Source organism: Zootermopsis nevadensis, unplaced genomic scaffold (assembly GCF_977971745.1).
Source record: "Zootermopsis nevadensis isolate Lab colony 2312 unplaced genomic scaffold, Znev_1.0 Znev_ptg000010l, whole genome shotgun sequence".
Classification (NCBI taxonomy): domain Eukaryota; kingdom Metazoa; phylum Arthropoda; class Insecta; order Blattodea; family Termopsidae; genus Zootermopsis; species Zootermopsis nevadensis.
The window spans coordinates 10834278-10858387 of NW_028259142.1; the positions used below are offsets into that span (position 1 = coordinate 10834278).

Genomic DNA, 24110 nt, shown 5'->3' on the forward strand with positions numbered 1-24110 from the left:
AGATACCGTTATGATATTGTTCTGAATTTGAATATGGCAACTGAATAAAAATGGTGATACAAAGAACTAGAGTGTTATTAGATCCATTTATTAATCCCCAGATGAAAATTTTATTAACAAATTTCAGTTTATGGATGGGAGGGCAAATATTTAAAAACCGACAATTGTAAATGGTTATTTAGTGAAAACTACTAATGGTAATCTGATTAGATTACTTTGGCACAGAAAAAATCTACTTGCCAAGATATAATGTCACACGTAGCAAAATTCGTAAGTTCGTTTACAGAAAACATACAGTCAGACTGGTCACGTCTTGGTTGACAGAAAATGACATTCAAGTTTAGTTGCTCGATGTCTTAGAGGGGCTGACTGTGATGCTGGCGTTATTTGGTAGTCATAAGAAGCAGATGTTAGGGAACAGTATCATGTCAAAATCTCCAACAGGTTTGTAGATTTGGAAAAATTGGGTGATAATGGAACTTTGGAAAATAATATAGATAATATAAAAATTTCAGCCATGTATAATGTAGATAATTATGAGTTAAACCGTATTTTGACGAAGAATATTAAAAATCACAAGACAAAAGAAGGGAGTCTAAATTACAATTGTTGCAGAATTCAAGCCAAATGAATGGAGATAACACAGATAATGCAAGACGTAAAGATTGTACAAATTTAAGGACGAAGATGGGGAATATCTGAATACAAAACTAAAGATATTTAAATAGTAATAAAAGATACACTGTTTATTACCGCGATCCATATTAGGTAGTCCAGTGGGTTATATGTTGCTTGCTTGTCGTATAGATACACAATTAATGCGTATACTTTAAGTTAGTTTTGAGATTATCGTAAAGTAATTATAAAATAATTAATCAGTAAGAGTCAACGTTAACTGCAGCCAAAAACCTTTCAGTGGAGACCACAAATAGAGACATATTTCTGAAATGGGTCTAGCAGTTTGGGAGATAAAACGAAAAGATCTCCTCTTTCAGTGTTAATTTTATGTAATTTGTGCAAGGAACTTGTAAATTTACTATGATACACATACCCCGAGTGGTATTCAATCCTCGGAATCCTGAATTGTTAGATTCTGTCCTTAATATTGAAAACATTTTATATTTCTCCTGCTTTTGTAGTTTATAAGTACATAAACTCCAATTCTATGATTAACTCAGGAGCACGGCTAACGTCGAACTTAAAGTCTGTCGCAGATTTGTCGAGGGTAAAAGAGAGATTTTGTTTTGTGTTAGAGTATTGCTTAGTTTTATGTGCTGCATTGCATCAGAAGTTTGAACATTGTTTTGTAATTTGTGCGATGTTTCATAACGTCTCTACAAGTCGCTGGCTTCTTGTCGTGGAACAAATTGGATTATCGGTCTACCTCTCCTTTAATACAGAAATGTCTTGTGATGTTGCCAACAACTCTGTAATGACAGCATTATGGACTGAGTTTCGATATTAAAGACTCTTATACGAGATCAAGTTTGGTGAGTCACAGCGAACTTCATAATGGAAAATAAAACTCGTTTAAAGTTTTCGCTTTAGAAGTTTCATACAGTCGCTCTTAATTATACGATATGAAATATCCGGATGTTATTGTGCCCTTATACCTCCATACAAAATAATATATGCTCGTGACGAAGTGACCTAAATGTTTTCATATCAGACAGGTTGCTATTTTACTTTTTATAGAAGAATGGTAACTATATACACCACCTGATTTTTAACGTTCATATCTCTGCATGCCACTCGCAAAGTGTATTTATAAGTTTCATTTGATTCTGGGGTTAAAGAACAAAAATGTTCCTAAAGAAGAGGCAGTATGTGATGTGATGTGATGTGTGTATTCTTAATGTAGGAAGCGCAATTTAAATGCTATTTAAATGAATACTTAAAAAAACGTTGACCCTATTGTACAATATATGCGTCATTCATTTATTAAATATAAGAAGTCATGAATTCATACTAATTACACACGTGTTCGCTACACAGCTGTTATGCAGCAAGCCTTCAACTTGCTTTGCCTTCTTTCCAGCGTTATTTATCTCTCTTCTTTTATCTTCCGCCTTCATCTTTGTCTATTTGTTTCTGATTAGGTGTGATCGCAACTAAATTTATCTGAAATGAGTCTACTAACTTCGGCATGTCTCTCTGAAGTACCTGTCTGCTAACAGCTCGACAACGGCTGAAATTTGTTATTGGGAGCTTTCGCTTTGTCACGTTCAAATTTTATTTCAGATCGGACAGTAATAACGACCACTGTACATGGAGACCTCCATGCATTTCTGCACCAAGAAGTGACAGCATAGTAATCCCCTGGTTAACTTTGATTATCATTATCTTGTTTACTGTGGTACCTTAGTAACTCCCAGGCAGCCGCGAAGCCAAGAGGGGAATCCCCGTGATGATTCACCGCAACCATTCACAGAGGTCAAAGTTCGAATATGCTGCTTACATTTATTGTCTCATTTTCTTTGAAAGCCGGTATCTGAAGATCGATTTTTCCCGTGATCTCCCAAAGGAATACAGAGCATCCTTGCAAACCAGTTTATATACGCCTGTAAGTTATATACTTAGTCTATTTAAATGTTACGTGTGACTTATATCTGTAAATATCAAAGGAGCCGAGGGCAATTTTAAGGACGACCTGGTATTCGCCTAGAAGGACTAAGGAAAATCATGTAAAACATCAGTACGGACAGCGGGAACAAGTGCCTCCAGCTACGTGACGTTTCTCGACATTTTTGTGAACCTGGTTTTTCAGAATGGGTGCCAAGTTTGCAGCTAGATTCTGGCTGTGAAAATCATTCAAAAGTTGGCCATAGGAGGAGCAGGTGATGTCGAAGTTTGCGGAAGAGCTTGAGGGCACAACAGACAGACGGTCGCGGTCTAGGGAGAATGAGAACATTAGCCTTATAGCGTTGCAGTATTTAGTAAGTATCTTAAGACAGCTGGCTGGCTGAGTGAAGGCAGAAGACCCAAGTTGCCGGGATGTTATTGAAAAGGCTAGATGACGGGAATCTAGGAGGGGGATATAAAATATAAAGATGGCTGTCTTCTGGGTTATTGCACTATACAATCTTGTAGAACGAGTAAACATCGTCCTGATGATGGATGAAAAAGCAACCTCTGAAACGTCGATGAACCTCTGCCGGACTACACGACGCAACAACCCAAAAGACAGTCATATTTTTTAGGACATGTTGTGGCAGTAATTCGGGTTGTTACACCATGTCTTGCAAAGGTTATTTTGATTACATCGATATTTTTGAAACAAAATGTTAGGGTACTGCGTACTAGATGTATTAATTTTAATGACACTGTTTGCCCCAATAAGCTCAAAATTATTTGCGTTGCTGAGACATGATTGAATGATTTCGTTTTATAATAACGACTATGCGGATTTTAATTTGACCGTTGTCGGTGGTGTACTGATTGTTGTTCTGTTACATTTCAGATTGTTTACGTGGATATAATTTTCTAGTCACTAATGAATGTGTTAGGAATGAAATTCCTGTTTATCATTGTTTCGGTTTACGTATCCAAAATCATTTTTCGTTTTATTTCTTTGTAGGTTATTTAACGACGCTTCTTCAGTAATCTCGAATGAGAGGATGATAGTGAATTATGAATTGGAAAAGATATGTGAGGAAGCAGACGTCGTATAATTTAAGGCACTATCCCGGCATTTTACTGGGGGGACTGGGGAAAACCACGAAGAACCTCAGTCAGGATAGCCGGCCTCCGGGCCGAGATGTGAACCCACTCGACCACGACGTTCGGTCTAAACCAGATATAGAATTCTTTAGAAATGAAGTTACGTAAAATTTCCGAGTGATTTTCTTTAGGGGATTTTGATGTCCCTGGTTATGATTGCGTCAGTGGTTTTTCCCCCCGGCTAAGTCTCATTACGACACCAAAATCAGAGACGACATTCATAACGCCTCCTATTATCTTGGTCTTCAGCCGATGTCTTCACAGTTCGCAACAGAAATCTTCTTGATCTTGTATTTGCAAATTCTTTATGACAACGCCGTCGTAATTTCTGACCTTGAATGTTCTCTTCCTGGTTATTTTCATCTTGCTCAACATATTTTAACTACTTTTTCGCAACTATCCAGATATTCGCAGTTCTGTCCTCACATCGCCCGCCTTCGGTCTATGCAGACCTTGTTGTTAAACGACTTCACTCTATAGTTATTGATTCTTTAAATAAAACTATTCTGTTTCATTGATTATACCTGTGAAAGAAAATTCCTGTCGCCGATTTATGCTAGCCAATCGACAAATTATATGCAGAATACCAAAGCTGTGGAGTCGGTACTAAAACCTCCGACTCCTTCATAAAATCTCAATATGTATTAATAATGGTAAACCTCCTAAAATGGTACCACAAGAGATTTCATCACCACCACGTGAATCATCAGGCTACTTTTTAGACTTATAGCCGATATTTAAATGTACGTCTAATTGTTATTGCAGAACTCGGTTGATTTGTAAACAGTTTGTGTTCTTAAGGTACCGGAGCCAAAGTTACAAAGCATTATTCCCACACCACGTGGCTCAACGCGTCGTTGAATCTCCCTAAGCGTGAGGCCACCGGTGGATCACACGGTATAGAAATTGTTCTTAAGATTTTTATATCGAGGTCGGAGTCGGTACATTTTTACCGACTCCGACTCCACCTAAAATTGCTTCCGACTCCGACTCCACAGCCCTGCAGAATACTTTAGCTCATTTCAGAGTTTATCCTCGAAAAATAAGTCGGTTTCAGCATAATTATTTCGTTACTTTTGAAAGTGCTGAAGTTAAGATCCTGAAGCAGGTTTAGAATTCTTGTACGGCGATGAATATTGGCCACAGATGCCCCAGAAGTTCGTTTGGCCGAACTTGGATTTGCTGCTTGTGTACACAGAGTCTAGAGAAGTAAACACAGACGAGGAAACTTCCATCATTACTGCAGAATCCGTTGCGTAATTAATGGTCATCACGTTACACGAGCTTTTCGTGGTACAGCTCACCTACACTGGCGCCATTACTCGAGGCCGTACCATAGACTTGACTAGTGCATAAGTTAAATGCGCGTATACTTTTGAGTTTTAATACAGTCAGGTTTTATTAAACATACAGCTTTATTGAAGAATCTCTCGGGTCACTAGTATATATTAAAACACAATCGAAACTAACTATAATGAACTAAAACCTTATAAAGCGTAAATGAAATTGATAACGAGTTTAAAGTTAAAGCCCGTTTGAACATTTTTAATTATCTTTTACTCTTAAAGTTTTGTTCTGTATCAAGATTTTTCCAATTTATTTATGAGGGAAAATTCCAAAATGGCACCTGTAGCGACTTTGGAGGAAGAATTGACACTAGCGCCACAAATGTAAGGAAGTAAGGTAACGTGAAACTTTTGAAGTTATCTGTGTGTAGAACGTAAACAAATAATAGCGACAGTACGAACTTTGTATTTATCACTCGGTCTGACGGCGTTAACTGAAGAACCATAGGCCCTGTGTGCGATATTTATTAGGAGCGAGATCATATACATACGTGAAAATGATGTATAGGTTATTTGTTATATGTAATAATTACAAACATGGAGACCGTGTGAAACTTTGATGACACATCTGGTAGTTTTAAAGTAATTGGAATTTTTATTAATGTAAATTATTCACACACAGATCACTGAATTATAATTGCAAGCTTTGTAAAGTTCATTTTCATGAGTGTTGAAAGATTTTTCACTCCACAACCCATTAAGGAAGTCATTGTGGTTATTTGTATTATCCGATACAAAACGGTTTTAATAGTCTCTCTAGAATCGCCACATTGAGACCAATTCGAAGTGTACGCCTGCGGAGATAAACAGATTTAAGCGAGTCGAGGTTTCTGAAATTGAAATTCTGAAACACAAGGACACATACATTCAAAAGTCCAATTAATACTGCATATCAATTTTAGAATGTGATGGAAATTAAACCGCTAAATTGAAACGGCTGAATCAAGCAGAATTTATTTATGTTTCATTACAGATTCGTAGAAATCTCTATAATTGACTTTTATATTTTTAAAAATTGCTTCAGTACCAAATTAAAATCCATAAAAATCGTGACTATTGTTCTGATTAAAACCGCATATTTATTATGTGCTTTATTTAATGGGCGAATTCATATCGTTTGCTACATCGATGGAATATGTAGTTTTGTGCATGGGAATGGTGGTTATTTGTTCCTGTTAGATTGTTTTGTTTTGTTTTTCAGATGCTTTTGTAAGCGGATTTAGCTAGGCTGTGTGAAACGGAAATTCAAGCTTAAAAAGAATAAGCGTACAAGTTTTAATTTTGTGAAAAGCGTAGACATTGGTCATGAATAGATTTGGAAAGCAATTTCTATCCAATATTGTTTATAGGTCTGCGTATATTGATATTAAATCTGGGCTACATTACAAACCAACAGAGCAATATAAACTTAAACACAGATATTGAAGAGGATAAGAAAAATATTCGAAATAGCATTATTAAATCAGCGTAGGCCTAGCTTACCGCAATCTCTTAACTCCAACTGAATTACAATGCGAAATATACATTAAAGCGGGTTGTATACACATTTAACACTGATCTATAAAGAATTATTATATTTGGTGGGACCCCTTTTTTAGAAATAAAACAATTTGTAAGGGATCTTTTATCGCAGAACAAAAACGGGCCTCTTGCGATCTGTAATTGTAGCATCGAACAGCACTTTTTGGTTACTTATTACGTCTGTCTTTTCTATAGGGTGAATACTTTTAACCTATTGCGAGGTAAGCAAAGAAAGTTTTTTGTCTTCAAGTAAAGTGGCTTGAAATAGAACTTGTGAATGTAGGTTATGTTTTATAAGGCCGGTATTCCTGTCGAGTCCACTCGGAACTTGTCAATAAACTCAGATAGTAAAATGGGCTTTAAAATTAATTACAGATAATTTAGCGTACACATAGTAAACTTATAGGCTTGGATGTGTAATACACACAGTATCGGTCATCTAAGTCCGTAGGAAAACAACCCAGAAGGCTGCCACCTTCATACAAGTGAAATCTCACTTTGCAGATGCATCGTTTTCTGTGGTTACAAAATTTGGAAGCTAAACGTGTATCTGTCTTCTTAGTGACTATTTTCCAACAGGATTCCCCACGAAGTCTGTGCACTTTTTGCCTCACTCAACCTATTTTCATGGCTACGTGGTTACGCCATCTTAGTCCACTAGGTTTCATTCAATATTGCAAAAATAGGGCCTCTTGGGTGACCTATGCAAATCGCGTTCTAAAATTCACCATATGCTGTGAAAGATGTTCTGATTAAAACCCAACCTTAACTATGACAGTATCTATTATAAAAATTTGTGATTTGTCGTCGTCGCCAAACTATTTGTAGCCAACCAATAGTCTACTGTTGTCTTATTTTGTAGTTTCTTGTCAGGATACAGATCGCCAAATACCTCACGAATAGCAGCAAACGATTTCGATGCGAAATATTTTTAGTGGACGAACACACGTTCTGCTCGTGAATACATCTTGTTATAGTCGGCGCAGTAGTTTTTGGCCGGTGGAATTTTCAAGGGGAAGGCTAGGAACGAGTCATTTGTGCGATAATATAATGCTGACTGCACCGAGGAGCCTGTGTGACGGAACGCCCAAACAAAAGAAATGCACTGACCGTGCCACCTCAAGTACATAGAGTAGGCCCGTCCGCCAGCTCCGCTAGCTTTTCCACCGGCCAAAAACTAATGCGCCGACTATACCACCTGCACAACTTTTGCGCAACTGGCGCGAGCAGCTGCCTAGTAACATCAGTGACCTTGACCAGACTCTCACGGGAGAGTTTGGGACAGTTTATTACGTGGGAGTGGACCTGCTTGTGATTTTTTAACGTGATTGGTTGCATTTTAAATGGTACGCTCTGTATGTCAAATATTTTCTTGAGAATCCTGAATTTTTTTATACAGTCATGAAATATTATATACAGTCTGGTGGAAACATTATCTATCTAAGTATGGATCGACAGTATATGGAAGTTGATCATCCCTAATATGAAGCAGAAAGCTAACAACTCGAAATGCGAAACAACAAGCATTTGGACAGATGAAGACTTATCATACAAGTAATCTGTAGTACACGTCTACGTAGGTACACACTGCTTCTGGTAAGAAAGACTCTGGTTTGAAAGGCGTTATTTACTGAACGTATTACCTACGCCGCAAATTACTACTGGCATTACAATTCCTTGTTTTATTCGCTCCCTCCATACCCACTCCTACCCCATACAGCCTGCACACATAAGTACCTTGCCTTCTGAAGCGTGAAATGGTGTACTAATTAAGCAATTTCCCTCTAATGAAGGAATAATGAGGTACTAATTTAGTCATCTCTAGCAGATAATTAAAGTGTAGACGGAACGTTGTTAGCGTTATAGTGACACTGATGATAATGCAGGACTGTCTATAATTATACAAAAATATATGAGCTGTGCAAACGAATTCTTTACTTTGATCGCTCTGGCGATTTGTTTATAATGGGAAAGATAAATACGTTATATTTTTTTCCACAGATGGATTGCAGTTAGACTGCTGCCCCTTAAAACCACGCATATATTCGGTATGTGTTCTGCACTTGTGTAGAAAAGACAGTCTCTATTCGAGTCCCTGTTTTAAATAATATCCTCTTTTAAAGCCGGGTTTACTTTAATCAGGGCTGTCGTTCGGTTAAATGGAATTCGAGTTGATTGTGACAGGCGATGCCTCGGAATTCGATAAATTGTTTACCTTCCCTGACGGAATAGACTTGATCATATTCAAGCTGCAAGCTCAGTGCGGTCAACTAGGATGTGTGTTAATCCAGTCGAACTTTATTAAATTGCAACCATCAATAAATATTTTGGTACGGGTCACATGACTTTTCGGTCACACGTATTTTCTGAACTGCGGAATGCCATGTGTTTTGTAGGTGAAGCTCATATAGGATTTCACAGGTTGAACAGAATTAATTGCTTTGTCAAGACAATGAACTCCTTCATAATATAACAGCTGTTATACAATGCGTCCCCAAAGGCAAGTAATCCGATTTATAAACGTAAATATATTTTAAGCGTGATAGTAAAGTTTCAGTTTGTCGTGTTTGATGGTAACACTGGACTCCTGTCAGTTCAGAAAATCGGAGACTTGACGCAGTTGTATCGTATTTGTTTCTCTTTAGTCAAGTATAGGTGAACCGAGCGTCATGCCGTTTACGACTTTACAGCTGTATTTAATAGTGAATATGATTTTCGAACTCACTCGAGAGAAGCAGTTAAACAGGCTCATAATGTGTACTTATCTGTCACTGTTTAACTCACTCTCGGGTCACAAATTTGCAGAGTTTGTACGAGTGTGTAGTAACGGGTTGAATGTAGCATTAGGCGGACAGTTTATCTATAGAAATCTCAATAAATATTCCAATTTCCAATTAAGTGGTTGAGTTACGTCTGAAACAGTATCGGGCTCACTGTCAACGTACGTATGTTGTAATTATGATGGAATTATAAACCTAAGTGTAAGTGTAATATAATGTGAGAAATAAACATGGCATCCTTTTGTGAGTTATGCGACTTTTGAGAAAAATTATGTAACACGTCACCAGGCAAATCACAGTGATTTATTATTGTAATTTATCATGAATACAAAATATATCATGTGATCTCCACGTGTTGAATGTCACAATTCAGTGGTTAGAATTTGTTTTTCTCGTGGAAGTTATTTAACTTTAATTAATGTTTTTCTTTAAATTAGGTGAAAATATTGATAATTTTTCTTAGTAGATGACTAAAACCGCCACGGTGGTCTAGCGGTTAGAACGCTGGCCTTGTAATCCTGGGATCTCGGATTCGATTCCCGGTGGTGCCCGAATTTATAACTTGTGTTGGGCAAGGCCGTGGTCTAGGCAATACGGAGTTTTCCTCCGGTTTCTCCGTGGCATCCCAACAATTGCTCCATTCACATACAGAAGAAGGCAATGGCAAACCACTTCTGGATCATCTGCCAAGAACGTATATGAACAGGTCCCAGTCCGAGAAAAGAATGGAAGGTCCCTGTTCATATGGACCTGTCGTCAGACAGAACACTAAAAAAAAAGAAAGAAAGAAAGAAAGAAAAAGTAGATGACTGTCGTAACTAATTATTTATGCCAAATGTCTACTAAGGAAATATAAAATTATTGTCAATAATTGGAAGTACAGAAGGACCAATTACTGACGAATATAACGCGGTTACAAAAGGTTGAAATATGGCGTCAGCAGTGCGCTTATGTTATCTCCGGTTTCGCACTTTGAGTATTTTTAGAGCTTATTTTTTTTTTGCAGAGAGTGTACATAGGTTAATATCTGCTGCTCTCATAATTTATTCTGATGTGTAAAAGGGTTTTGAAGAATTTGAAGAGAATTATATGTTACAAACTTTTCTAAAAACTTCGTGTTTCCATTATAACCTCTTTTGACTTTAGTACAATAAGGCAGACTAGTTTTATCAAGCCTTCTGATGTAGTGTAAAAGAATACAGTGACAACAATATAGTAGCATAATTCACTGACAACGGGGAAGCTCTGTCAAATTCAAAGTGTATTAATTATTCGTAGAATGTTTTCACTCCAGCCGCATAAATCCCCAAAAACCACATGGCTACCACCCAGTAAGTGGAGTTTACACGGTTTTACATCACATATCGATTTTAGACTTGAATTAGCCACTACTATACGTATATTTCGAGCCTGGTTAACTAAGATAACAGGTACGTTGGTTTGTTCAAGCGTCGTTTCCGCATACGTTGTCTGCTATCCTCGTAATAAAATTCTGGCCACAAAATTCCATCCTCCTGATTTTCGCCCTACCCTTCCATGTTTTGTTTTCAATTGTTTCAAATATTGAATTAACTCTGCTTTACAAGTCAGTCAACGATTTATATAGTTTTGTAGCCGCAAATGAAACACCAATACTCTTACCCGAGATTTAAGTACCATTAAGAAGTTGCATGGCGTTAATATGAACCAAACTCACGGAGATTTATTTCACACTAATCCCTTCGATGATTAATTTTATGTAAATAAATCTTGTACTTTGGTTTTCGCGGCTGGAATTCGGTGTGTAAGTTAGACTTCCGGGGTTGACCGCGTCGAATGTTGGGAATTTTCTGTTTAGGTATACATGGCGAGACACCTTCTGCCTTCCCTATATAAGGCTCCTAACCTAACCTAACCATGAGACATTTACCTAGTATTTGGCAGCTGAAATGTTTGCTAAAACGTTGGAAAATGTTCAACATTTGACGCGGCTCAACCCCGAAAGACGAAGCTACTCATCAATAAATATCCTCCGACAAGGAGTACTAGCCTACATCCAATGGTAACGTACAATTTCCGTCATTAAATGGGGTCGTCAGATGACATGACTGGCCGCTTGCTAGTGACAAGTACACCAATATAAACGCTGCTTAGAAGCAAAATATATCGAGCGTAGAAGGTTTAAGGCAGAAACCTCTTTGAAGTGCTTTGTGAATGTGATGTGTATGCCACAGAAATCTCGTATCATATATTCGAGCTTTTGATGGCACATGTTGGTTTTGAGGTCTGCAAAATATGTGTACTTCAGTCTACTCTGACTTTAGTAAATAGTGATATATTTTTAAGCGTTGTTTATGTTAATGTTCACGCCTAATGGAGATTATGTTAGTCCGTGTCTCTATTTGTACGCCAGAATGTTTAATATCTAAAACTATGTAATATATTGCAATTTTAATTTAATATCGTACGTCAAAACTTCAAGTTGTAGAGAATGTTTCATTTTGTCTCATGTTTAACCACTGTATTCCTTTTATGTATAAAGTTCAAATCGAATTTTGTTACATGTATCAGGACTGATGCACCGTAAGAAAAGATATTTCATAACGAAAAAGGTCTATACGTCTCCGTAAATTTTATAACTCGTGGATTATAATTGAAATATTATGAAAAATTAAGTAGGATACGAGGTTTTCACTTCGGTGAGTCCGAAGATGGATGTCTTTTGGATTCTTGCGCCGTTTAGTCTGATAGAAGTTTACTATCATCTTGGTCACTCATCGCCCTGATGAAGGAGACAGCAAGGACCTCTGAAATATTGGTAAACTTCTACCAGACTACACGGTGCAACAACCCAGAAGATCTTCTTATGTAAAATTATTTATAAAATAAATTTACTTCTATATTTATACCATTCCAACAATCATTACAGAATGCCACTCTGTTTATTTTTCACTGCGTGTTAAGAGAAAAACATCATTAATGGACAGTCTACGGCATCTTCCCACCATAACACCTTGTTACGTTGTCCTCCACTACAGATAATGTTCTATGTATTATGGCTTAGAATTACAATTAGTTACAAACTTAAAATACCAATAATATTGAAATATTTTAAAATGTTAGTAACGTCTTGGCAAATTAAATCCCTGGGTAGCATAGAAATGAAAATGTGTATTGGTCTAGTTAGCTGATTTGAAAGAATGGTTTGGAAGTTGTCAGTTTTTTTGGGAGGGGGGGGGGGGTTTCTGACTCGCAGTTTACTTCGAAAGAGAGTAATCACAGATATTCTCTGAATAATCTCCTCCCTGTCAAGGAAATTTACTGAGAACCTCTCAGATACATGTCAAACGTCCCAGTGCTGTGACGAGCTGTTCGGAACATGATCGATGTTCTGACTTCGGCGAAGCCTGTGTGACTCGCGTAGGAAATGTCTAATCCCGATAACAATATTCCAAAAGCCACCCTGGAAAGAGATTCTCGTGAATGGGAGGTTTTACTATCGCGGGGTATTAAGCAAAGCTTTGTGGCTGTATATCCTTTGTATAACGTGAAGTGATTGAAGACGGACTTTCCCTTCTTATGGTCGATAAAGTGCATTTTCGAGTATAGACGGCATTGCCTTGATGGATGCTCTTCTTATTATTGCCAACTGTTTTGAAAAAGTAACCGAGTAATCTCCAGTGTGTCTTATCTCGCTGTCTTCATTGAAGTGTAGCCATTCCCTTAATGACGCCACCCTTACGTAATCTTCTTAAACTACCCTTCAGCTGGGAGAACAGCTCTAAAACACTGCATCATCTCGAAAGTCTTTGAAGTACATAAACCAATTTAGTAAAGTAAGTGGCAAGGATTACACTTTTCTAGATGAGAAGTTTATTCGTCTGTGCTTCGTGAACGGAGCACACTTTCTTTGTACATGTTGCATAACAGCCTTCAGCAAATTACTCACCGTTCGTTTTCTTCGAATTCTTTCGCCTTCAAAGGTTATCGGTTTTTGTGTCACGTAACTGTCCCCATTTTACAAATCTCATTCATTTAGTCTGATTATAAATTACATTAACCACTGTGGTTATGGTCAACCCATCCACTTGTTCCAATTTTTGATTTTGCCATTATGTTCTGCCATTCTTTGAGTATAATCATAACGCTGTAGTATAGATATATTTTCTATCATTGTTCAGTATTTTTGTCATGTTTCAAAATAACACGCGATTTCAGTGTCAGTTATAAACATCTCCCAGAACTCGTTTCTGCTTTTAACATCTTTGGTATCCAGAATTTTGCCCAAGACTACTGAAACATTTGGGTGCGGTGGTTCGCATGGTCTAATATTGCTTGACGGTCTTATTGTAATTGTATGGAATTCAAATTGACACTGAACGCTTTTGGTGTGTTCGCATACAAGAAGTTGGAAATGCTCCTATTACAGTCTCTGATTCTGTCCGAACACCTCAAGAAAAGCTGAAAGGATTTTCATGAAATTTGATATTAATGAGTTTTACTAACATTTATTTCGCACCTTATAAGTTTGATTGAAGTAAGATAATACTATTTTACATGCAGACTTTGGTTATATGGTTTTCTGCTCGCATCTTGAGGATAATTTTCAAAATATTTATCGGAAAAAAGTTTTGAAAAATATTTGCAGAAATTGCAAAATACACGTTTCACGGCTCATAAATTTTTCCCGCAAGTTTTTCGATGTAATTGTCAAGACGGGATTTTTATGCTGTGTCATAAATCGACAACCCTCCCAATGATCATGATAAAATGTTATGTTTGAGATTCTTCCTTTTCCGCGTCGCCTGCTTCTACGCTGTTTATAAGAGAGCATCAACGTTTGTAGGCCCTGTTCACGAATTGAAAATGTAGGAGCAGTAACGAGCGAACGCGCTAAAAATGTTACGCAATGCGTACTTTTCATAACTTGTTACACGTCTACTCAATAAATGTGTATAATTCCCTAGAAGGGTTGAATATAACAAGTGTTCTAACACTTGAGTCCCGACGTGTTTTAGTAAACTAATATTTCAGGTATGTCAAATCTTAAAGGTCGTGACGATGGTGAGTTATTTAAATAAAACGTTTTTTGGATGTTTTTCATCATCTAGTAAAATAATAAAATAGAAAACGACGTTTCGGAGATGGGGCTCTATCTCCGGAGTCCGGAAATAGGGATTAGCTCTATCTACTGGGCCCAACAGAATAGGTACCTGAAGACGGAGTCCCATCTCCGAAACATCGTTTTCTATTTTATTACTTTACTAGACAATGGAAAATATCCAAAGAACTTTTTATTTAATATTTCAGGTGTTGTCAGTAACCACAGTAAGGAGCTACCTAGGACGTATTTCTCTAAATAAATAATAAAATAACGTGTTGTTACGTACAAAAAAATATTTTATTATTCGGTGTAAATTTTCGTCTTTCCAGCATTAGTCCATTATCATCTAATAATTTCTTTTTTAGGATAATTTACTTCCTTGGACGAATCTAAGGGTATTTATGGGGGAGGGGGAGAAAGGATGTTGAACCACTTATCTTCTATAACTGGTCCTCTTCGTTGCGTATACACAAAATCTGTAGGTTTTATAATCTTACTCCTTCATGAAGATCATTTATGAGCGACAGCATATGAGCGGCTTGTGAAATGTAATTTGCACTTGCTATATGAACGTTATTGAAAGTGATAAAGTACTTAAAGCAAAATAAAGTAATTTTAAATTTAAATAAAAATAACTTTGAGTAATTTATGGATTTATACTCGTTTAAAGGCAACGCAAATTGTTTTGTTTTTTTCGCTTTAAAATCACGTCTCAGTATTTATCTGTTATGTTGTAATAGGATGGAGGAACTTCGGTTAATGAAAATGTATAAAGTTAGCGAATAAAATGCTGTTGAAGATGAAGGATATAAAATGTCGAAAGAAATTTAACAGACAACCAAACTTTGACAAGCGATTATTCCACTCCGTTGCTCTTTATTGCCAAGCCTTGTAGATGAAATTATAGTGTTTTATATGTTTTAGACTCTTGCATGTTTAAATGCAGTAATTTAGTGAATCGTATTCCTAAATTCTTCCTCATCTTTTGTTTACTCACATTACTTTGATAATTTCTTTTACTCCCAGAAATATTGGTTTGGCGCTCAGAATGCAGACAGTAAAACATTATATTACTTGTGCATTGCCATGAAGCTGCTTGCTATTATGTGGAGGAATTCTTTGCGAGTATAACTAGACTCGGCGTATACGTAGATCATTTTCCCCCCATTACCATTAAATTTACTGGTGGCTTGTTTAACGCTCGTCTTGGTTGAAATTAATTCGCATAAAACAAGCAGCTAGTCCATTCAGGCAGGTTCGGCAGTGAGATTGGGCAAGGTCATACGTCATAACTTTAACTAGCTAACAAAATTTAACTGGCAGACTCACGTACTGGTTATGTGACTAAGAAACTGATTTTAATTATCTAAGGAAGTAATAATTAACTGAATGAGATAATAAATAAATACCTACATACACGCTAGATAAACAACAAGTTAAATAAAATAGCTGACAAAGTAAACAATTTGATAAATGACTTACAAAATAAGTTAAATTAATAAACACGAGTGACTAAATAATTAGTTAACTAAGCTGCAACAGTGTTATAATTTTAATACTAATAGAATAAACGTCACTGATATGGAACAAAATAATTTCCCTCTCTGGGGATAATATCGTATTCGGTCCAGTCTTAATGGGGATATCATAATTTCTAACAATATCACACTTACAGGAAGCTGTACCAGATGACATGTGTTCAATTCACCCGACTCTGTTATTTCCAAGAATTTCAATGGAAACCCAAATCTCACTCACATCAACGAACAAATTGTTCTTTACCAAAAGACGGTTTTACAGAGATTAAACAAGAATTTTCACTGACCATAACCAAACCACAAGAAACACACAAATACATGTATGATCTGTAGCTTTTACGGCGACTAAGTATTATAAATTCTTCTCGGGCCGTGTAGGTTGGTTTAATGGAGAAAACAACAAAGTTTCGAGAACCATCTTCGCCCTCGTCCTCATAGACCTCCCTGGTGTTTTCTCCATCAAACCACGCTACACGGCTGGTAGCCCGAGAAGAATTCGTTATCCACAAATACATTTCTGGTCACTCAAATGTATCAGGATCAAGAGAACTTGTGATATTTCAGGTTCTAACGGCGACAAACATGAAGATGGTTGTCTGCTAAATTGGTCCAGAAGCCTCTGAAACGTCGGTAAACTTCTACCAGACTACATGGGCAACAATCCAGAAGACAGCCATCTCCATTGGCTAATTCTTCAGCGTGGTGAAGATCTTTCTGGGTAAATTACTGATCTGAGTTTTTGAAATGAAATATACAGATGGCCTGTTTAAGAAGACTGATAGCAGAACATGTCTTAACAGTCATTAAAGATTCATTCGGTGTGCACACTGCCTGTGTAAGCGAAACCCAATAAATCCCTATTATTTGTAGAAACATTTTCCGATATTCCCTCCAACTGAAACTAGTTTGTATACACGAGAAGACTTGTTTGTAATTTCGTTGCAGAAAACTGAGGAACATGCAGCAAACGCTAATTAAATTGGGATTGTTTAATATCTGCGGATGGAAATAGCATCCATATGATTGACGCTATTTTTAGATTTGGTTGTCTGGTAAATGGATTGAACAACTGGCGCGCTGTTTCTCAGTTTGTGTACTCTATAATTCATCACTACACCACACAAAATGACAAAGGGAGTCCCACAGTCATTCTAGGGAATAATAATTGCTAGTCGGCTAAAAAAGCTTTTAAATTGATTGATTAACTGTGAAACTGGTCTAACCATTTAATTTCATAGGTACCCTCCGTTTACTGTTCATAACTTTGTTAAAATATGAACATTTTTTTGTTTCGTGTGTGTTTCAGCCTTATTCATTTCACGTTCTACTTACCAATACATCTGCTTCTTCATCAACACAGAGTGTAACATTCTTGACTTCGTACACACATAAAATTGCATACCTACGCGTTATGATATCACCGCACGCGTCTTTATGAATGCTCTGAATGATTTATAATTAATGATGAAATTACCATGGCTATGCTATTTATTTTTTTTTCTCGGTTACATTTCCACTTCGTTTGGGTCGCCTCTCCATCTAACTCTGTCTTCCTATAAATCCTCTTCTTGTGTTTCTACCCACGTCCTTCGTCCATTCTCTGTGACATCGTTGTTAATCTATTGCTTCCAACTGAATCTCTGGTCTCCGGGGTCTTTCTTTTAGTGTATGTTCATCGCCTTCTTTGGGAGTCTCCCTTTATTCATTGTCAACACTTCGAAACTGAATCTGTCCTAAGCAAAACCTAAAACTTTAGTCCCTTCCTGAAAGGAAGCACAATTCTGTTCCATTTCAAAGATTAATTGGTTAATGCTGTTTAAGGAAACAATCGCTGTTTGTTCTGATAATGATATGAAATTGTAACAATCTTTGGCTAAAATGCAATAATTAATTGTTGTAGTATGCAGTATATTGTGGTTTCTTTTGAGTTTTAAAGGACCAGCATGTGGCCATGCCGTCTTATTCTGTTGTGTATTAATTTTCTAGTGCAATTTATCATTAAAATCTCTCTAATTATTCGTTTCCAATCCTATTTCTTTGCGTTTCCCGTGTTCTCCTCTGTACAATCTTATCCGTAAACGTTAATATACTGACGTTCACTGATGAAGTTAAACGCAATAATCACTCCCCGGCTTCCGGCAGAAACTGCATGATTCACCGTCACGCGCTACAAGATTTTCCAGACACGATTCAAGTATCACTCCATTAAAACAACAAAATTAACTTCCCTGTGTTATGTGTTCAAACCGCCGTCCATGTACATCCACACACACTCTGTACCGCTTAAATTGCGACATGAAGGGGAACTTTGTACATGGAACTGTGATATCGGAAGATTAACGGCGAAATTTTGTCCTAAACTTTGTACGTGAACCACATTTCACACACGTTTCCTACATGATAAGTGATTAAGTGTTAGTAGGAGCTGCACTTGAGAAGTACCTGGTTTGCTGTGTCGTCAGTTTTGTTTGTAGTGCGGTTATGGTGGAGATATTTGCGATGTCTGATAATACACATAATAACATTTAAAATTAGAGTTAATCACGATTTTGCGTCCTGAAAACAGAAAAATTCTGCTATTGCAACATTGATATTTTTTAATTCTTTTAATAAATAGTATGTATTAACTACGTGTTTCGTTGGTCTTAGGAAATTCCCGATAATTTTATATTTTGTGGAAAAATATATTTGTATAAATGTGGGATCTGAATCGTAGACGGAGAATTAGTTGCAGGCAAGTTTAACGAAAGCGCAAGGAAAGATCCACACTCCAACGCCCGTAGCAATAATTGCACAGAACACGACGCAGTTATGCTCTCGCAATTATTCCGTTCGGTGCAGAGCCAATATGGCACACCCAGACGCCGAGCGTGCCTTCGCACCAATCCAGCCATTACAATACGACCATATTCACAGATACTCGTATTACCATGTTTGTACAGGTTTCTGAGTCTGAACCTCTTTTAGACGTTTTTCGTTTCTGGTCTCTGTCTTACATAGATTTCCTGGGATGACGCTAATGCGTTCCTTGCGCAATGCGAAAGTGATGGCTGTCTGTCGGCATGTAATGTGATTTCATGTACAGTTAATGCCCCAGACTTTAAATTCTGTAGGTACCCGTGCTAATATCACTCGGATGGTTCTCCTCAGAAGGTATTTCTCACTGCATGTCGATACAAATAGTGGGGATAGTAAATCACTTTAAAATAGATGGACGTATTCTGGTTTGTGGTACCTTGTAGTCTGGCAGACGTCTACCAGCGTTTCAGAGATCCTTGCTGCCTCCATTTTCAGGGCGGTGAGTGGCAGCATCAGGGTGATGGAGGCAGCAAGGACCTCTGAAACGTCGGTAATCTTCTACCAGACTACACGGCTCTACAAGCCAGAACACAGCCATCTTCCTACTCACCGCCGTACAAATCTCAAATCCTATTTTAAAATAGGCTCCGATGATATCATCCCAAATTATTATCTCTCCCTTTTCTTTACTAATGATTATTATCTTACCGTTATATTCTAGTGTGTATAAAGCCGTGTAATCCTGGGGTCCCGGGTTCGATTCCCGGCTGTGCCCGAATTTGTAACTTGTGTTGGGCAAGGCCGTGGTCTAGGCAACACGGAGTTTTCCTCCGGGGCTTCTCTGGTTTCTCCCAACAATTACTCCATACTCCATACACACAGAAGAATGGCAAACCACGTCTGTATCACCTGCCTAAAAAACATATTTGAACAGGTCCCAGTCCGAGATAAGGATGGAAGGATCCTGTTCATAATATGTCGCCAACCTCCTGTTAAGGAGACGGCGTAATAAAGAAGATATAAAGTCGATCAGATTTTAAACGAGAACTATATTACAGATAGTAATGGATTTCGACATGTTTGTAGTGTAGAGTCTAGTGTAAACTAGTGTAGAGACTGTACTGTGCATGCGATTGTCCATGTGATCTACATTTTTATTCGGAATAACATAAATATTACGCAAAATAAAAATGCTCATCATGTTGCAGTAATCTACGTTTCTCTCTGTTTACTTGAATTATTTTAAGGAAATGTGTCGATTTCTTACTGATTTGGGCAGGCAGGAAGTCGCATCTTGAGTGGTATTGAAGAGGATTTCGTTTATTATCGAACTCACAAGTCAGAAACTTACGCTGTTTACTGTTTGTTACGCAGGAGGAAATGTTTGACTCTGACAGTTCGCTCACACGCGAACTCCGATGGGCCTGCTAGGAATTTGTCAGTTGAAACGTATTTGTTAAAATGCTGCATTATGGAGAGTTAAATCCTCATATATTTTTTTTACAAAATCCATATTATCCTTCCACAACGTTTATCCTCAATGCCAAGGTCAAAGATTTTATCCTTAGTAACAGATGATATGTACAGCACATTGTTACTGACGTGAGCGATCCTATACGTATGAGCAGTAAACACTTACAATTCTCTCAAAATTCTTTCTGCTAAGTTATTTTTCTTTATCTGTGCCCATACAACAGTTTCATTTTATTAGAGTTAATCTGATATTCGTCCTCGCTCTTGATTGATGAAATCAGAGAAATTTTTTGTTCGAGTTCCATTTTATTCAAATATAGTTTATTGATAACAGTTTATGATGAGTTAGTAATTTAATAGGATACAATCCACTATCCATGAATATAACGCACACGCCTGAATTAACAAACCCCTGAGGTGTGTACATTGTGAGGTGTTGGTACTATAACATGTTTCAGCCAAATGAAGGTGTATGTCTTCTAGATTGTTAACTAGATGGCTTACCGAACTCGAAGGCTCATTACCGAATTAACCAAAGCCCTCCACCGGAGCCTGTCCTGGGTCAACAAAATCCAGTCTCCTTCAACTCCTATCTCTTCTAGATTGGTAAGTCTTATAATCTGATTGGTAGACGTTTACGGATATTTCAGAGGTTCTGACTGTCTCCATCATCAGGGCGTTCGCCCTGATGGTGTTGGCAGTAAGAAAATATGAGACGTCCTTAAAATTCTGTCAGACTGCACGGCCCAACAACCCAGACATCGTGATTGAATCTGTTGTGTGTGCCAGGTGGTGGCTGTTGTGTGTAGACGGACAGAAAGATGTGTGGGGGAGGGGAGGGGAAGGGTTAAGGAAATGTGTGACAGTTTGCAGGTTTGGCAGGAGTTAAAAATGCTGTTATGTCACGTGTGAAGCTTGTTAAGCATTGGAAGCTGAGTGCGTGTGAATTATTCATTTCACGCGTCTCGCTGCGGCAACACACACACACACATGACGTGGTCACATTATGTAGATTGTTGCTTCCCCCCCCCCCCCCCCCCCCCCCCCCCGCTGCCCAAGTTTTCGCACTTACTTAAGCTGCTTGCCATGCCGAACTCAACCCCACCATCGTAGAGGCGAGCCACACTCGCCCTAAAGAAACATGTAAAGTGTATATACATACGAAGGGGCAAGACAAACAGGGCTCTGTGGGGAAAGTCGTCCCGGTTTACTGTAGTCGGGACGATTCTGTGTGCCTGATGACAGAAGTAAAAGGCAAAGTAATTAGAGGGATAGCAGATAAGAAATCATGTATTGTACATGCTATAAACATTATTTTGTAGCGTCAAAACTTTGTATTTCGGTGTCTCATTTCCTGTATCGATAATGTACTTGGTATGCATTTCTCTTCTACCCACAATTTAGTGACGTAGGTGCAGTTTTGTCCAAGTTAAATTATAACAAAGACCTGCTGTTTTATGCTTGTTTAAATAAATTGAGTGAAATGAACGCTAAATGGGGATGATGTAGCTGTTCGTCTTCATTTCTCACGTATGAAAGTACTGAGTTAGGTTAGATTAAATTTAATGTTGGGGTTTTACATTACAATTTGTCGGAGGATTTTTTTTTTAGGATTTTGAAGATGGTCACTGATTCACACTCTAGTGTCGAAGTCCAGAATGTTTGGCGCTTAACCTCTACACCCTCCACACTTCTTCGTCTGTGGTACTTAGACGCTGCGCCATTTTTGCCTTCAAAGTGATAAAATTCTGAACTGCGGAACAAAAGCATTAAGTTTCAGGAAATGATGGCTGTCGCCTGGGTTGTTGCGCCGTGTAGTCTGATAGAATTTTGCCGACATTTCAGAGGTCCTTGCTGCCTCCATCATCAGGGCGATCGGTAAACTTCTACCAGACTACACGGCGCAATAACCCAGAAGACAGCAATCTTCAGACTCACAGCCTTGAGAACCTCAAATCTTACATGTTTGAGGAAGACCTCGGGTGAATATTTTGTCGCCCAAAAGCATACACTTCTCAATTTTCTTTATTTCAACTTTGACATTGAGAGCACTTTGTTCCTCTGAAGCGTTCGTACACAACCAGAGTTCTACGTGGTGCAACATCATCGATTGTTACAATATCATGAAAACCCCAAATCTTAAATTTTGCAATATTCTGACCGCTTTACCGCGTGCAGTAGTGGTCAGAGATGCCGAGAACAGAAATTTCTTCGTAGAGTAATCTTTTATGTATGAAGCATATATTAGTAATTGCTCACAGAAGGCGATGTTTCTCGATTCGTTAACTCAAATGAGAAGTAGGGACTGGCTTCTATCTCTGCAACTACTTGAACCAAAATGTTTTCGTTCGCCTAAGAAATGCGACCTTTCACAGTACAGTTTTAAAGTGTTATCTGATCCACCATTTTGGCGTGTTGTTTGTCAAGAGCAAGTCTGAATATTTCAACCACACGTTGGTTGATGAGAGATTCTCGTATTGTGTATAGATTTTACATTCAACAAACGGAGATCGGTACAGTAGGACGCTTCAAGAACAGCTTTAATTTGTCTGCTCAAACTGACCATACGAGATGATTTAAACACTTCAGTATTTCCTTTGTTTTCAGTATTAATATACTTCCCTACAAACTCTGTGCAGATTCATTCTAAATAGTGGTTCAGTTTCTGCGTTTCCTGCTCTCAGCTTTAAATACTTTACTTCAAAAATGCTTCTACGCTTTTCAACTTAATAGTGGATAATGCTGATAAATTCCCATAGTAAAAATTCTTTGTATGCCCGTTTCTTTACTGAAAGTATGACTGAAACTGAGAAATTTAAAATTAGAAATCTTGAAAATAAATTTAAAAAAATATTATTTTACCGGTTATAATTTGGAAAAAAATTATTTTCTTCATTGTGAAGTACAACATTCTGCGTTAAAAGTATATTTTGTATTATACGTTTTTTAAATAAATTACCATCATATAAATTTTAACATGTTATTCTTATTTGAAATTTTATATTGAAAATGACAATGAACTTATTTAACATTTTCTTAGTCTTTGAAACTAAGTGAAAAGTTTTTCTTTTTTGTTTTACAATTTCACACGAAAAAGTCATTAACTTAATCCTAAATCCCCTGATCCATTCATCCTAAATGAAACACATTGACTTTCCTCAAGCATCAGCTGTATTTAATTAACCACTTGTACTATACGTCATTATCAAGGCTTAATCGAAATTGACCGTTCATTAGGTTTGCCAGAACTAACGTATTTACTCTGTCAGCAGCGTGTGTCTGAGGAGGTCGTTACGCCAACGTAACGTAACATAAACGTAAGATTTATTGGCATACGTCATTTTAGGAACCTCTTTTTTGTGTCATGATTGCCGCTCACATCTGTCAGATTTGAATATCTCGTATAATGATGTTACCGACTCAATGAAATTAAGGCATATGAGTGAGAGATAGCCATCGATAACATAAAGTCCACATCGAATTAAACAAAATGCTTCCAGCTGTTCTCGAATGGAAAAACACAGACTAACACGATTCACTTCGTGCACATCATAAAAACGCATAATATTTACGTATTTAAATTATCAAGACCAATAAAATAAGACAAAAGAATATGACTTTTTCCTGGATTTTAAGACGCACTTTTCAAAATTTTGAAATTTCTGAAATTAGAATACGTCTTACATTTGATGGCGTCTAAGGATCAATATTGGTTGTTTCTTTTCTGAAAACGTAATGCTAAATTAAGGGTCCATATTACAATCGATGGCGCCTTTAATCGAGAATATGCAATATGTTGTGTCTCCAAATTCTCACTATGTTAGGCCTAGTGGAGCCTAAATAATACAGA

The 24110-nt window shown here is 37.4% G+C and overlaps 1 long non-coding RNA gene across 4 annotated transcripts in view; it reads left to right on the forward strand.

The window, feature by feature from the left end:
- LOC110828484 (uncharacterized) overlaps positions 1-24110 on the forward strand; it is a 321029-nt gene that overhangs the window by 61868 nt on the left and 235051 nt on the right. The window contains exon 3 of one of the 4 annotated variants that reach the window (XR_015534539.1): positions 16553-16813. The exons of the other annotated variants lie outside the window; for them this stretch is intronic. This is a non-coding gene — a long non-coding RNA (uncharacterized LOC110828484). Of the gene's footprint in view, positions 1-16552; positions 16814-24110 lie in introns of those variants that run through there. 4 annotated transcript variants of the gene reach the window in all.